Genomic DNA, 10,626 nt, shown 5'->3' with positions numbered 1-10,626 from the left:
ACCAACATAATCAAATCCTCCATCAGCCCATCTCAAAATTACAATGCCTCATATATCCCTAAACCGAGCTATCCAAATACTATTAAGAAGTGGACAATTATGATGGCACTTGAGCTAACGTGCTTGTACCTAGAACGTAAATTATAGGGTAAGCTTCACATGAAGCTCAGTTGCAGCGCTCAGGTTTGGAGATTGATGGCATTTACATGTTGTACTCCTCGCACATAGAAATAAATACCACCGAGTGCCCAATTATTCTTGTGCATTGCATGAAACACTTGATAAGCACATACTCCATCCGTTCTTAAATATAAGATCCTTTAGAGATTCCAATACTGACTAATAGGGAGCACAAAATGAGTGAATCCACACCCTAAAATATGTCTATAAACATCTGTATGTGATCCATATTCAAATTTCTAAAGGGGCCTATATTTAGAAATGGGGAGAGTAGTTAAGGAAATAAAAGCACGAATAGTTTAAAGAAATGCAAAGTTTCTTTGTAGCTCGTCCTACACGGTGCCCCTTATCTGTGTCGTTGGCCATGATATGGAGATGTGTGCTAGTGCCAGCATCAACAGTAGTATTCCTGTAGCCACAGAGTGATTAGTCTGAAAAGGTAGAGCTACGTGAACGATGGTGAGATTCCCTAGTAGGCCACCAGCGATGTCCCCGTTGTGTCACTCCCTGGTCTGCATTGATGGTCGATCCCGGGGTCCACCCGCACAGCCGCCCCAACTGTCCTATTCACATCATTTCCAGCCGCTCCTCTGTTCCACCCGCCTCCCTTAATTATTTTAATACATGTGCCATGTACATGCTTCCCTTAATTATTTTGATTTTTTGAGTCTGGACAATTTTAATACATGTACCACGTACATGCTACCGAAGTCCATATACCAAATTAAGAAACGAATGTCACAAGATATACTTGGCAGCATTTTAATCATACTAGGTACATGTATAGTATGCAATATGGAACAGATTATGAAAATGTAGAAGACTGAAGGATTTAAATTATACAACTTATATTTTACAACATGCTGCACAGCAAATTGGCAATGGAAAGGCTATTGAGTTAAATGGTTTAGGAACCTACAATTAATTCTGATACATAGTGAGCACAGCCCAACAAAGGTACAAAACCTACATATACATCTATACACTTTGACCAATTCATTAGCATATATAGCTAGAAAATTTGTTTTACTCATAACCACCAGGCAAGTCTTTCCGGATCAACGGATTCCGACTCAGAAGGGGAACGGGGGCTTCGTTACTGGAAAATCAAAACGCAAGGGGATTTTTAGGACAGCAGAATACCAGATCTGATACAAGCTGTAGGAGGAGATAACACTAATCCAAAACAGAGATTGGGAAAAATGAATTTTGGTAGATTGGGATTGGAACGAACCTGGAATTTCCGGCCGAGATGCACACGACCGAGAGTGCCGATGAGCTCCCAAGACCGGCCGATGCCTCCTTTTCAGCACCTCCTGCGCCCGGGTTGCTCTGCTCCGCCCCGGCTGACAGTGCCGATGAGCGCCCAAGACCTGCCCCCGCCTCCTTTTCAGAACCTCCAGCAGTGGATTCTCTGCTCCGCCCCGGCGGTAGTGATTTCCCCCGGTCTATTGTAGCGACTAGCAGGATCTTCGAGATCCAAAACCATGCCGGATGTGTCCTCGTTCATGGCGGAAGGGAAGAGGAGGGTGGAAGAACCCAGAGAGCTATCTGATGGAAAGCACGAGAGTAAAGGCCTCGATTGGGGGAATAAAGCGGTGAGCGGGCCAAGACAGCGGTAGCTGGGCACGTCAAGTCATGTCGTGAATAGTGGATTTCGTGGCACACGATTAAGGTTTAAGCGTCTGGTGCCAACTGCTGTGTGCACATATCTCTATGAACACGGGCATGCTTGAAAGGCTGAGATAAGAGGTGCCGTGTAGCCCCAGCTAGGAAAAACCGTTTTTAGAAAGAAAATAAGCAAGGTGAAGACTTAACCAGGATGAGTGAGACATTATTCGTATTAAGGGACATCGCCGCCGTGAAACATTATTCCTTTTTTGAGGAAAAGCAAAGCTTTATAACTTAACGGTGCTCGGCCAAATCACCGGAGACACAGATCGCCACTCGGGGCGGTACATCATTGTTCCACACGATACAATTATTAGACATACACTCACGCCCAACTTGGGCAAGTTCATGCGCGACTGAATTGGCCTCCCTACGATACAACTGCACTTGCTGTTTCGAGAACCACAACTTTAGTTGGAGCTTGGAGTCTTCAATAAGTGATGCATATGGTGATGAGTCGACCCTACTCAGGTTCATGGCTTCCTGAAGAAGTTTTGAGTCGGTCTCGAACACCAAACACAGTGCCCCGAGGTCCGCAACCGTGTTGATGGCTTCTCTCAGTGCTACTACCTCAGCACCAAACGGATTTGCCACCTGCTCCGTTTTGCCTTCACGGGCAGTGATCACATCTCCAGTCTCATCCCGGGCCACCACTCCCAAGGTGGCAAAGGTGTCGCTCGGTTTGAAGGCACCGTCCAATTTTATCTTGAGCATACCATTGCTCGGGGGCCGCCATTCAGATTATCTTTCTTCTTCACTCTTTTCCCGAATAGTTGCATATATTCTAGCGAATTTGACAGTACACATCGTGCTAGTTCTTCGCAAGGTACACCCATCTCTCCTTCCCTGAGCTTGTTGCGGTTATTCCACCAGTGCCACCACATGGTAAGTATCTGCACCCGCACTTTTTCATTGAGCCCCCACAGATAGTCCATCATTGCATGCACGGACGTGATGTTCTTGAGCTCATTCCTCTCCTTTTTGAACTCGGGTGCCCTCCACACTAGCTTCACATGTTTGCATTTGATGAAGAGATGAGCCCCATCCTCATCAGCGCATCCGCAGAACAGACATTTTGTGTTGTCAAGCTTCATTCCCCTCCTGGTTAGATTGGTCTTAAGGCCAGTGACTCGTGCTTCATCCTCCAAGCGAACATTTGGATTTTCCGTGGGCAAGGGAGTTTCCAAAGACGTTTCCAGGACTGATCATCACAACTGTTGAAGTTGCCAGCGATCGTGGTACTACTCCCAGCTTTATTCGTGCTACCCTTCTTTGCAAGTTGTGCCTGCAGCTTGTATGCATTCCGAACCGAATGGTGTCCCTTGGTGTCATAGTGCCATGCAATGAAATCACTTACTCCTTCTTGAAGGGGGATTTGCAGAATGCATTGGGCATCATCTGGCCAGAAGGAATCATGCACCAGCTGTGCATCCCAAGTACTAGTAACGGGGCATATGAGTTCACTCACATATGTTAGGATATTCTGACCCTTGGGGGTGATAACTTGTCTCGACCATGCCCTAGGAATCCATGGATCCGGCCATATCTTAACTTGGCTACCATCCCCAATGTGCCATATATACCCTTGCTTAACCAGCTCTAGGCCATGCAATATACTCCTCCAAGAGTAGGAAATATCCTCCTTCGCCTCGGCTTCCAGTATAGAGCAATGAGGAAAGTAGCGTGCCTTCAAGATACGTGCACACAGGCTCTCCGGGTCCTGCAAGAAGCACCACCCTTGTCTTGAGAGCATTGCGATGTTGAAATCATGCATATTTCGGAATCCTAGCCTCCCATTGCCTTAGGTCACGTCAAAGTCTCCCAACTGATCCAATGCATCGTGTTCTCCTTATCCTGCTGACTCCACCAGAATTTGCCCATTAAAGTGTCCAGTTCCTTGCAGAAACCTTTGGTCAAGTCGAAGCACGACATAGCGAAAGTCGGTATTGCCTGACCAACGGCCTTGACCAAAGTTTCTTTGCTAGTTTTGGCCAGAAGCCGTTCTTGCCAACCATTCATGCACCCACAAAGGCTCTTTTTGATGTACCCGAAAACCTTCCTTCATGATCTACCCACATGCACTGGTAATCTGAGATACCTTTCGTTCCAGTTCTCACTAACAATGCCAAGGGTTGCCTTGACCTCGTTCTTTGATTGTTCCAAGGTGTTCTGTGAGAACATGAGGGTTGATTTCTCTATGTTGATGCATTGTCCAGAACAGTTTTCGTACAAGTCCAGAATCTCTCTAAGAGCGAGCACTTCCTCCTGGTTTGCCTTGAGCATGATCATTGAGTCATCGGAAAAGAACAAATGTGAGATGCTCGGTGCAGCTTCGCAGATCTTGATGCCCGAAATCCTTCCAGCTCCCTCGGCCTCATGCAGCAATGCAGATACACCCTCCGCACAAATGACGAAAAGGTAGGGCGACAATGGATCCCCTTGTTGCAAGCCACGGGACGGGCAGAACTGGTCAGTCAGGATTCCGTTGACCTTGATTTGGTAACGCGCCGTTCGTACACATTTCATGACAAGGTTAATCCACAGATGACTGAAGCCCAGTTTAGTCAACATTGCTTGGAGGAAGTTCCACTTCACTCTATCATACGCCTTACTCATGTCGGCCTTCACCGCTGTCACCCCTTCCTGCCCAGTCCTCTTGTTCCTTAGCAAATGCGAGATCTCATATGCTATTAGTACGTTATCTGTTATGAGCCGGCCCGGTACGAAAGCACTCTGGTTTTCAGAAATTATGTCCGGGAACACCACCTTCAACTGGTTTGCAATGACATTAGAGATAAGCTTGTATGTTACGTTGCATAGGCTGATCGGTCGCAAATCCTTGATTCTGGAGGGATCCATCACCTTAGGTATAAGATCCACTAGTGTATCATTCCATCACGCGGGCATGTCACCACCATTCAGTACTCTAAGAACCTCATCAACCACATGGTCACCCATGAAAGGCCAATGTCGCTTGAAGACCATGGAGGGCATGCCATCCGGGCCCGGGGCTTTGAGATCGTCAATGTGATCTAGTGCTACATTGACCTCTTCTTTGGTGTACTCTGCATCGAGGGTGGCACGCATGGTTGGTGTTATGCGGGGGATGACCGTTGCGATCAGCTCATGGGCCCGGTCCCCTGCTGATGTAGAGAAAAGACATAATTAGTCAAATCTCCTTCCTCCACCATCGAACCATCCTCCCTCCTCAACTCTTTGATACAATTGGCTTTCTTCCTTCCTGACGCCACAAGGTGGAAATATCGTGTGTTCTGATCGCCATCTACCAACCACCAGACATGCGCCCGTTGCTTCCACATGGTGTTCTTCTTCTCCTCCAACTCCTCCACCAAGCACCTCAATCTTGCCTCCTCTATAATTTTTTCTTGGGATACACTGGAAAGCATGTGATGTCTACTACACAACCTTCTCCTTGTAGACGTTGTTGGGCCTCCAAGTGCAAAGGTTTGTAGGACAGTAGCAAATTTCCCTCAAGTGGATGACCTAAGGTTTATCAATCCGTGGGAGGCATAGGATGAAGATGGTCTCTCTTAAACAACCCTGCAACCAAATAACAAAGAGTCTCTTGTGTCCCCAACACACCCAATACAATGGTAAATTGTATAGGTGCACTAGTTCGGCAAAGAGATGGTGATACAAGTGCAATATGGATGGTAGATATAGGTTTTTGTAATCTAAAAATAAAAACAGCAAGGTAGCAAGTGGTAAAAGTGAGCGTAAACGGTATTGCAATGCTAGGAAACAAGGACTAAGGTTCATACTTTCACTAGTGCAAGTTCTCTCAACAATAATAACATAACTGGATCATATAACTATCCCTCAACATGCAACAAAGAGTCACTCCAAAGTCACTAATAGTAGAGAACAAATGAAGAGATTATTGTAGGGTATGAAACCACCTCAGAGTTATCCTTTCTGATCGATCTATTCAAGAGTCCGTAGTAAAATAACACGAAGGTATTCTTTCCGTTCGATCTATCATAGAGTTCGTACTAGAATAACACCTTAAGACACAAATCAACCAAAACCCTAATGTCACCTAGATACTCCAATGTCACCTCAAGTATCCGTGGGCATGATTATACGATATGCATCACACAATCTCAGATTCATATATTCAACCAACACAAAGTACTTCAAAGAGTGCCCCAAAGTTTCTACCGAGAGTCAAGACAAAAACGTGTGCCATCCCCTATGCATAAGTTCATTGAACCCACAAGTTGATCACCAAAACATACATCAAGTAGATTACGTGAATATCCCATTGTCACCATAGATAAGCACGACAAGCCATACATCAAGTGTTCTTAAATCCTTAAAGACTCAATACGACAAGACAACTTCAAGGGGAAAAACTCAATTCATCACAAGAGAGTAGAGGGGGAGAAACATCATAAGATCCAACTATAATAACAAAGCTCGCGATACATCAAGATCGTATCACCTCAAGAACACGAGACAGGGAGAGAGATCAAACACATAGCTACTGGTACATACCCTCAGCCTCGAGGGTGAACTACTCCCTCCTCGTCATGGAGAGCGCCAGGATGATGAATATGGCCACCGGTGAGGGATCCCCCCTCCGACAGGGTGCCGGAACAGGGTCTCGATTGGTTTTCGGTGGCTATAGAGGCTTGCGGCGGCGGAACTCCTGATCTATTGTGCTCCGGGATGTTTTCAGGGTATATGGATATATATAGGTGAAAGAAGTCGGTCAGGGGAGGCACGAGGGGCCCACGAGGGTGGGGGTGCGCCCAGGGGGGTAGGGCGCGCCCTGGACCCTCGTGGCTTCCTCGAAGCTTCCCTGACGTTTACTCCAAGTCTCCTGGATTGCTTCCGTTCCAAAAATAACTCTCCCGAAGGTTTGATTCCATTTGGACTCCGTTTGATATTCATTTTCTTTGAAACACTGAAATAGGTAAGAAAACAGCAATTTGGGCTGGACCTCCGGTTAATAGGTTAGTTCAAAAAATAATATAAAAGTGTATAATAAAGCCCATAAACATCCAAAACGGGTAATATATAGCATGGAACAATCAAAAATTATATATATGTTGGAGACTTATTAAGCATCCCCAAGCTTAATTCCTTCTCGCCCTCGAGTAGGTAAATGATAAAAACAGAATTTTTGATGTGGAATGCTACCTAGCATAATTCTCAATGTAATGTTCTTTATTGTGGCATGAATGTTCAGATCCAAATGATTCAAGATAAAAGTTCATATAAACACAAAAATTGTAATACTTCAAGCATACTAACAAGTAGTCATGTCTTATCAAAATAGCATAGCCAAAGAAAGCTCATCCCTACAAAATCATATAGTTAGGCTATGCTTCATTTTCATCACACAAAATACTCCCATCATGCACAACCCCGGTTTCAGCCAAGCAATTGGTTCATACTTTTTAACGCGCTTCAACTTTTTCAACTCTCACGCAATACATGAGCGCAAGCCATGAACATAGCACTATATGTGGAATAGAGTGGTGGTTGTGAAGACAAAAAGGGAGAAGATAGTGTCACATCAACTAGGCGTATCAACGGGCTATGGAGATGCCCATTAATAGATATCAATGTGAGTGAGTAGGGATTGCCATGCAACGGATGCACTAGAGCTATAAATGTATGAAAGCTCAACAAAAGAAACTAAGTGGGTGTGCATCCAACTCGCTTGATCACGAGACCTAGGGCATTTTGAGGAAGCCCATCATTGGAATATACAAGCCAAGTTCTATAAGGAAAAATTCCCACTATTATATGAAAGTGACAACATAGGGACTCTCTATCATGAAGTTCATGGCGCTACTTTGAAGCACAAGTGTGGAAAAGGATAGTAACATTGTCCCTTGTCTCTTTTTCTCTCATTTTTTATGTGGGCTTCTTTGGCCTCTTTTTTTATTTGGGCTTCTTTGGCCTCTTTTATTTTTATAAAGTCCGGAGTCTCATCCCGACTTGTGGGGGAATCATAGTCTCCATCATCCTTTCCTCACTTGGGACAATGCTCTACTAATGAAGATCATCACACTTTTATTGATTTACAACTCAAGAATTACAACTCAATACTTAGAACAAAATAGGACTCTATGTGAATGCCTCCGACGGTGTACCGGGATATGCAATGAACCAAGAGCGACATGTATGAAAATTTTTGGAGGTGGCCTTGCCACAAATACGATGTCAACTACATGATCATGCAAGAGCAATATGACAATGATTGAGCGTGTCATAGTAAACGGAACGATGGAGAGTTGCATGGAAATGTATCTTGGAATGGCTATGGAAATGCCATAATAGGTAGGTATGATGGCTGTTTTGAGGAAGGTAAATGGTGGGTGCATGATACCGGCGAAAGTTGCGCGGCATAATAGAGGCTAGGAATGGTGGAAGGGTGAGAGTGCGTATAATCCATGGACTCACATTAGTCTTAAAGAACGCATATACTTATTGCAAAAGTTTACTAGCCCTCGAAGCAAAGTACTACTATGCATGCTCCTAGGGTAAGGGTTGGTAGGAGTTAACCATCGCGCGATCCCGACCTCCACTCGTAAGGAAGGCAATCAAAAGAGCACCCCATGCTACAAATTTGTTACACAACTTTTACCATACGTGCATGCTACGGGACTTGCCAACTTCAACACAAGTATTTCTCAATTTCATAATTACCCAACTAGCATGACTCTAACATTACCACCTTTATATCTCAAAACAATTATCAAGCATCAAATTGATCATAGTATTCAATGCACTTTCTATGATCGTTTTTATTATACCCAACTTGGATGCCCAATCATTCTAGGACCAATTTTATAACCATAGAAAATACCATGATGTTCTAAAATACTCTCAAAATAATATAAGTGAAGCATGAGAGATCAATAATTTCTACAAAATTAAGCCACCGCTGTGCTCTAAAAATATATAAGTGAAGTACTAGAGCAAAACTGTCTAGCTCAAAAGATATAAGTGAAGCACATAGAGTATTCTAATAAACTCAGAATCATGTGTGTCTCTCCCAAAAGGTGTGTACAGCAAGGATGATTGTGGTAAACTAAAAAACAAAGACTCATATCATACAAGACGCTCCAAGCAAATGACATATCATGTGGTGAATAAAAATATAGCTCCAAGTAAAGTTACCGATAGACGAAGACGAAAGAGGGGATGCCTTCCGGGGCATCCCCAAGCTTAGGCTCTTGGTTGTCCTTGAATATTACCTTGGGGTGCCTTGGGCATCCCCAAGCTTAGGCTCTTGTCACTCCTTATTCCATAGTCCATCGAATCTTTACCCAAAACTTGAAAACTTCACAATACAAAACTCAACAGAAAACTCGTAAGCTCTGTTAGTATAAGAAAATAAAAGCACCACTTAGGTACTGTTGTGGACTCATTCTAAATTCATATTGGTGTAGTATCTACTGTATTCCAACTTCCCTATGGTTCATACCCTCCGATACTACTCATAGATTCATCAAAATAAGCAAACAACACATAGAAAACAGAATCTGTCAAAAACAGAACAGTTTGTAGTAATCTGTACCATCCGAATACTTATTTAACTTCAAAAATTCTGAAATAAATTGGTGGACCTGAGGAATTTGTCTATTAATCATCTGCAAAAAGAATCAACCTAAAATCGCTCTCCAGTAAAAACTGGTAGCTAATCTCGTGAGCGCTAAAGTTTCTGTTTTTCACAGCAAGATCATAAAGACTTCACCCAAGTCTTTCCAAAGGTTCTATTTGGCACAAACACTAATTAAAAACATAAAACCACATCTAACCAGAGGCTAGATGAATTATTTATTGCTAAACAGGAGCAAAAAAATAACAAAGTAAAATTGGGTTGCCTCCCAACAAGCGCTAACGTTTAATGCCCCTAGCTAGGCATGATGATTTCAATGATGCTCACACAAAAGATAAGAACTGAAACATAAAGAGAGCATCATGAAGAATATGACTAGCACATTTAAGTCTAACCCACTTCTTATGCATAGGAATTTTGTGAGCAAACAACTTATGGGAACAATAATCAACTAGCATAGAAAGGCAAAACAAGCATAACTTCAAGATTTTAAGCACATAGAGAGGGAACTTGATATTATTGCAATTCCTACAAGCATATGTTCCTCCCTCATAATAATTTTCAGTAGAATCATGAACAAATTCAACAATATAACCAGCACATAAAGCATTCTTTTCATGATCTACTTGCATAGAAAATTTACTACTCTCCACATAAGCAAATTTTTCTCATGAATAGTAGTGGGAGCAAACTCAACAAAATAATTATCATGTGAGGCATAATCCAATTGAAAACTAAAATCATGATGACAAGTTTCATGGTTATCATTATTCTTAATAGCATACAAGTCATCACAATAATCATCATATATAGCAACTTTGTTCTCATAATCAATTGGAACCTCTTCCGAAATAGTGGCTTCATCATTAAATAAAGTCATGACCTCTCCAAATCCACTTTCATAATTATCACAATAATATTCAACATCCTCCAAAATAGTGGGATCATTACTTCCTAAAGTTGACACTCTTCCAAACCCACTTTTATCAATATAATCATCATAAATAGGAGGCATGCTTCATCATAATAAATATTCTCATCAAAACTTGGGGGACTAAACATATCATCTTCATCAAACATAGCATCCCTAAGCTTGTGGCTTTGCATATCATTAGCATCATGGGTATTCAAAGAATTCATACTAACAACATTGCAATCATGCTCATCATTTAAAG

General features: G+C 42.8%; 1 long non-coding RNA gene across 1 annotated transcript; it reads right to left on the bottom strand.

Moving 5' to 3' along the window:
* Positions 1 to 988: 988 nt before the first annotated feature.
* LOC123088242 (uncharacterized) lies at positions 989 to 1,829 on the bottom strand. Its single transcript, XR_006441793.1, has 2 exons — positions 1,415 to 1,829; positions 989 to 1,279 (listed from the first exon to the last, which is right to left on the bottom strand). It is a non-coding gene; the product is annotated as an uncharacterized lncRNA (long non-coding RNA).
* Between the last annotated feature and the right edge of the window lie 8,797 nt (positions 1,830 to 10,626).

This window comes from Triticum aestivum, chromosome 1B (genome assembly GCF_018294505.1).
Source record: "Triticum aestivum cultivar Chinese Spring chromosome 1B, IWGSC CS RefSeq v2.1, whole genome shotgun sequence".
Taxonomy (NCBI): Eukaryota; Viridiplantae; Streptophyta; class Magnoliopsida; order Poales; family Poaceae; genus Triticum; species Triticum aestivum.
This window is presented reverse-complemented; position numbering and strand designations above follow the sequence as displayed.